Source organism: Anopheles ziemanni, assembly GCF_943734765.1.
Source record: "Anopheles ziemanni chromosome X unlocalized genomic scaffold, idAnoZiCoDA_A2_x.2 X_unloc_144, whole genome shotgun sequence".
Lineage (NCBI taxonomy): Eukaryota > Metazoa > Arthropoda > Insecta > Diptera > Culicidae > Anopheles > Anopheles ziemanni.
Window position 1 is genome coordinate 30,001 of NW_026689757.1, and position 6,560 is coordinate 36,560.

The 6,560-nt window shown below is 48.9% G+C and overlaps 1 non-coding gene across 1 annotated transcript in view; it reads right to left on the reverse strand.

The window, feature by feature from the left end:
• Positions 1-92, reverse strand: part of LOC131291776 (5.8S ribosomal RNA) — a 155-nt gene extending 63 nt beyond the window's left edge. Inside the window, exon 1 of the ribosomal RNA XR_009189535.1 lies at positions 1-92. This exon is cut by the window's left edge and continues 63 nt beyond it. This is a non-coding gene — a ribosomal RNA (5.8S ribosomal RNA).
• Positions 93-6,560: the final 6,468 nt, after the last annotated feature.

The window sequence follows — 6,560 nt, forward strand, 5'->3', positions numbered from 1 at the left end:
CAATGTTCATGTGTCCTGCAGTTCACATTATGACGCGCAGTTAGCTGCGGTCTTCATCGATCCATGAGCCGAGTGATCCACTGCCGAGGGTGACTAACTTGCGTAAGCCGCCGCTGTGCGCGTATACCCGTTCCCCGTAGGGAGGAGCAAGCCGCCGCTTAGAGACGAAGCATAAAGTGTCCTCATTCCACATAGGGCAAGCTGGATGAATCCATTTTACCCAGGACGGCCGAAGCGGCGTGGACCAGGGGAGAACTGAACCTTATACTTCACACCACAGTAAGTCTACGTGTCCTCTTCCACATAGGGCAAGCTAGAACTAACTATCTTACCCAGGACTGCCGAAGCAGCGTGGACCAGGGGAGGAACACACTTTTCATGGAAACGTAAGGCATCCATGACTGCCATAACGTAAGCCGCCGCTGTGCGCGTATACCCGTTCCCCGTAGGGAGGAGCAAGCCGCCGCTTAGAGACGAAGCATAAAGTGTCCTCATTCCACATAGGGCAAGCTGGATGAATCCATTTTACCCAGGACGGCCGAAGCGGCGTGGACCAGGGGAGAACTGAACTTTATACTTCACACCACAGTAAGTCTACGTGTCCTCTTCCACATAGGGCAAGCTAGAACTAACTATCTTACCCAGGACTGCCGAAGCAGCGTGGACCAGGGGAGGAACACACTTTTCATAGAAACGTAAGGCATCCATGACTGCCATAGTGCGTAAGCCGCCGCTGTGCGCGTAAACCCGTTCCCCGTAGGGAGGAGTCAAGCCGCCGCTTAGAGACGAAGTATGAAGTGTCCTCTTCCACATAGGGCAAGCTAGAATGAACTATCTTACCCAGGACCGCCGAAGCAGCGTGGACCAGGGGAGAACTGAACTTTATACTTCACACCACAGTATTGAGTAATGTGCCCTCTTCCACATAGGGCAAGCTGGAATGTTCCATTTTACCCAGGACGGCCGAAGCGGCGTGGACCAGTGGAGGACTACACAATCATGAGGTTTGATATCGACTTGTGTGTTTCAATAGGATACCGATGGTATGGTTTGAACCGATTTGATTTAGCCATTCTGAAGTCATCACTTGGTTGAAGCGCTGAACTAGGGAGGCATCGTTTACATATATATTGGTTTTCGCATGCTCTACTAGGTTAATGTCATGAGGTTGGCTATCGAGCATGCCCAAGTGATGACTTGATTGTGTGCTTGCTTGAATTCTTCACATTTCATACCATCGGTTAGTTGTCGAATCATTCCTCGATCATAACCTTCGTTCTTGGTTCATGTATGCTCTCTTCCACATAGGGCAAGCTAGAATTAACTATCTTACCCAGGACCGCCGAAGCAGCGTGGACCAGGGGAGAACTATACTTTGTCTTGTATGCCCTCTTCCACATAGGGCAAGCTAGAACTAACTATCTTACCCAGGACCGCCGAAGCAGCGTGGACCAGTGGAGGACTATACTTTGTTCATTACACCACAGTATTAAGTATGGTGTCCTCTTCCACATAGGGCAAGCTAGAACTAACTATCTTACCCAGGACCGCCGAAGCAGTGTGGACCAGGGGAGGACTATACTTTATACTTCACACACTAGCCATACTGAAGTCATCACTTGGTTGAAGCGCTGAACTACGGCGGGGTAATCGTTTACAGGTTATAATCATATAGCTGCATGCTCATTAGTAGATAATGGAATATTGTATGGCAATATGAGCATGCCCAAGTGATGACTTTGTTTCAAGCTCAACAGGTAGGGTATTGAGTCCTCTTCCACATAGGGCAAGCTAGAATGAACTATCTTACCCAGGACCGCCGGAGCAGCGTGGACCAGTGGAGGACTCTATACTTTATACTTCACACCACAGTATTGAGTACGACTTGCATAAAGCCCCTAATGAGAACCACGAGGGCTCTCTCAATGTAGAACCACGAGGGCTCTAGTACCGATTCTCTCGGTACGGCTTGGTCCGTGTTCCTTTATGCTTGTACTCTAAGTATTAAGTATTGTGTCCTCTTCCACATAGGGCAAGCTAGAACTAACTATCTTACCCAGGACCGCCGAAGCAGTGTGGACCAGGGGAGGACTATACTTTATACTTCACACACTAGCCATACTGAAGTCATCACTTGGTGGGGGTGAACTACGGCGGTATCTATCGTTTTGGTTCGGTCTATATAGGGTCGCTTGCATGCTCATTCGAATATAATGTAATTGTGTATGGCAATATGAGCATGCCCAAGTGATGACTTTGTTTCAAGCTCAACAGGTAGGGTATTGAGTCCTCTTCCACATAGGGCAAGCTAGAATGAACTATCTTACCCAGGACCGCCGGAGCAGCGTGGACCAGTGGAGGACTCTATACTTTATACTTCACACCACAGTATTGAGTACTTCTTGCATAAAGCCCCTAATGAGAACCACGAGGGCTCTCTCAATGTAGAACCACAAGGGCTCTAGTACCGATTCTCTCGGTACGGCTTGGTCCGTGTTCCTTTATGCTTGTACTCTTAGAAAGTCTCAACCCGGAGGTCTTGACTTTGATTGTCATAGTTGGACTACGACGGGGTATCCGACTCATCGAATACCCCAGAAGCACACCATCTTTCGGGTAGGCGGTACGCGTACCTCCGGACGCGGAAGTCTCAACCCGGAGGTCTTGACTTTGTATTGTCATAGTTGGACTACGACGGGGTATCCGACTCATCGAATACCCCAGAAGCACACCATCTTTCGGGTAGGCGGTACGCGTACCTCCGGACGCGGAAGTCTCAACCCGGAGGTCTTGACTTTGATTGTCATAGTTGGACTACGACGGGGCATCCGACCATTGCTGATCGAACACCCCTGATTCACCATCTTTCGGGTAGGCGGTACGCGTACCTCCGGACGCGGAAGTCTCAACCCGGAGGTCTTGACTTTGATTGTCATAGTTGGACTACGACGGGGTATCCGACTCATCGAATACCCCAGAAGCACACCATCTTTCGGGTAGGCGGTACGCGTACCTCCGGACGCGGAAGTCTCAACCCGGAGGTCTTGACTTTGATTGTCATAGTTGGACTACGACGGGGTATCCGACTCATCGAATACCCCAGAAGCACACCATCTTTCGGGTAGGCGGTACGCGTACCTCCGGACGCGGAAAGTCTCAACCCGGAGGTCTTGACTTTGGTTGTCATAGTTGGACTATGACGGGGCATCCGACCATTGCTGATCGAACACCCCTGTTACACCATCTTTCGGATAGGCGGTGCGCGACACCACCGACGCGGAAAGTCTCAACCCGGAGGTCTTGACTTTGTATTGTTGGATAGTCCTCTTCCACTATAGGGCAAGCTGGAAATATTCCATTTTACCCAGGACTGCCGAGGCAGCGTGGACCAGGGGAGAACTTCACGGAATCTTCAGGCATCCATGATTGCCATAGTGCGTAAGCCGCCGCTGTGCGCGTCAACTCGTTCCCCGTGAGGAGGAGTCTAGCCGCCGCTAAAAGACGAAGCATTAAGTGTCCTCATTCCACTATAGGGCAAGCTAGAATTAACTCTCTTACCCAGGACCGCCGAAGCAGCGTGGACCAGGCGAGGACTATACTTTATACTTCACACCACAGTATTGAGTACGACTTGCATAAAGCCCCTAATGAGAACCACGAGGGCTCTCTCAATGTAGAACCACGAGGGCTCTAGTACCGATTCTCTCGGTACGGCTTGGTCCGTGTTCCTTTATGCTTGTACTCGCGGAAAGTCTCAACCCGGAGGTCTTGACTTTGATTGTCATAGTTGGACTACGACGGGGCATCCGACCATTGCTGACCGAACACCCCTGATTCATCATCTTTCGGATAGGAGGTGCGCCCACCTCCGACGCGGAAGTCTCAACCCGGAGGTTCGGACTTAGAGTTTTTCCCATTTAAAAGTTTTTCTCTTAGCCATACTGAAGTCATCACTTGGTGAACGATTGAACTAGGGCGGGTTAATCGTTTATAGGTATCATGTGGTTTGCATGCTCTCTTAGGTTAAGGTCATGTGGTTGGCTATCGAGCATGCCCAAGTGATGACTTTGTTTCACGCTTGCTTGATTTCTTCATGATTCCCTGTTATATAGTGTAATCATTCGAGAACAGGGAATCTTTGGTTTTGCTCAACAGGTATTGGATGTCAACTTGGTATCTAGATCGCATTAAGTCTCAACCCTTAGGTTCGGACTTGTATAGTGACATCTTGTTACGGTCTTGAGTCTCAACCCGCAGGTTCGGACTACTTAGTGTTTGATCGAATATAATATGGCAACTTGTGCCTAAGTCTCAACCCGCAGGTTCGGACTTCTGTTTATTTGGCCAATGTATGTATAAGGCAACTTGTGCCTAAGTCTCAACCCGCAGGTTCGGACTTGTGTATTTGTTCGAAGTCATGTATAAGGCAACGTGTGCCTAAGTCTCAACCCGCAGGTTCGGACTTGTTAGTGTTTCGTCAACTTTCATATGGCAACTTGTGCCTAAGTCTCAACCCGCAGGTTCGGACTTGTGTATTTGTTCGAAGTCATGTATAAGGCAACTTGTGCCTAAGTCTCAACCCGCAGGTTCGGACTTGTGTATTTGTTCGAAGTCATGTATAAGGCAACGTGTGCCTAAGTCTCAACCCGCAGGTTCGGACTTGTTAGTGTTTCGTCAACTTTCATATGGCAACTTGTGCCTGAGTCTCAACCCGCAGGTTCGGACTTCTATAGTGTTTCGTCAATTATCATATGGCAACTTGTGCCGAAGTCTCAACCCGCAGGTTCGGACTTCTGGAAGGATCACTTGGCCACTAATGATCCTTCCGCAGGTTCACCTACGGAAACCTTGTTACGACTTTTACTTCCTCTAAATCATCAAGTTCGGTCAACTTCGATAAAGCAGACGCGGTTCACGAGGATCCAGCGAACGATCATCTCCAAAGACCTCACTAAATAATCCATCGGTAGTAGCGACGGGCGGTGTGTACAAAGGGCAGGGACGTATTCAACGCTGGCTGATGACCAGCACTTACTAGAAGTTCCGAGTTCATATGGACCATTGCAATCCATAATCCCTACTAAGTGAGTATTTGAGTGATTTCCCGTTCCTCTCGGAATAGGAGACACGCTGCTACCCACATTGTAGCACGCGTGTAGCCCAGAACATCTAAGGGCATCACGGACCTGTTATCGCTCGATCTCATTTTGCTAAACACAAATTGTCCTGCTAAGCAGCGTACCGTAAGTGCACTTGCGCACACGAACAGCGAAGGTGTCAGGTCATACTCCACCGAAAGGTCCTAACCCGTTCCAATCGGCATCGACGCATTAACGCTGACTGCGTTCTAGTTAGCATATGTGAGTCACGTTCGTTATCGGAATTAACCAGACAAATCAATCCACGAACTAAGAACGGCCATGCACCACTACCCTTAAATTTGAGAAAGAGCTATTAATCTGTCTCACCTCCATAAGTTCGGACCTGGTAAGTTTTCCCGTGTTGAGTCAAATTGAACCGCAAGCTCCATTTCATTGTGGTGCCCTTCCGTCAATTCCTTTAAGTTTCAACTTTGCAACCATACTTCCCCCGGAACCTGACTTTGGTTTCCCGGAAGCTACTGAGAGCACCTGGTTGTAGCGTCTCCCAATTGCTAGTTGGCATCGTTTACGGTTAGAACTAGGGCGGTATCTAATCGCCTTCGATCCTCTAACTTTCGTTCTTGATTAAAGAAAGCATCCTTGACAAATGCCTTCGCTTTAGTTAGTCTTACGACGGTCTACGAATTTCACCTCTCGCGCCGTAATACTAGTGTCCCCAACTACTTCTGTTAATCATTACCTCCGGTCTGAGTACAAACCAATGAAAGATTAGACCAAGGTCGTATTCCATTATTCCATGCAAGATTATTCTAGGGCGTTTGGGCACCCTGCTTTAAGCACTCTAATTTGTTCAAGGTAAACGTGAGCGGTCGAGCTCTATGTTACACTTGCACCCGTTGAAGGGCACACCATGACACAGACTTGGTGCCCTACCACACCATTGAGTCGCAACCAGATTCCGACTTGGCCCACCGACCACGGGTTGACCGGGTCGGCGGAGCCGGACTGTGTTGGACAAGTATCAACTTCGAACGTTTTAACCGCAACAATTTTAATATACGCTAGTGGAGCTGGAATTACCGCGGCTGCTGGCACCAGACTTGCCCTCCACTTGATCCTCGTAGAAGGATTTATGCTCTACTCATTCCAATTATGAAACATCATTAAAGAGTTTCATATTGTTATTTCTCGTCACTACCTCCCCGTCCCGGGATTGGGTAATTTACGCGCCTGCTGCCTTCCTTGGATGTGGTAGCCATTTCTCAGGCTCCCTCTCCGGAATCGAACCCTGATTCCCCGTTACCCGTTGCAACCATGGTAGTCCTCTATACTACCATCCATAGTTGATAGGGCAGATATTTGCGAGATCTGTCGTCGGTGCGAGACCATACGATCAGCATCATTATCCAGACTTCAACTCAATGACACGGAGAACCCGCGATTGGTTTGACTAATAAG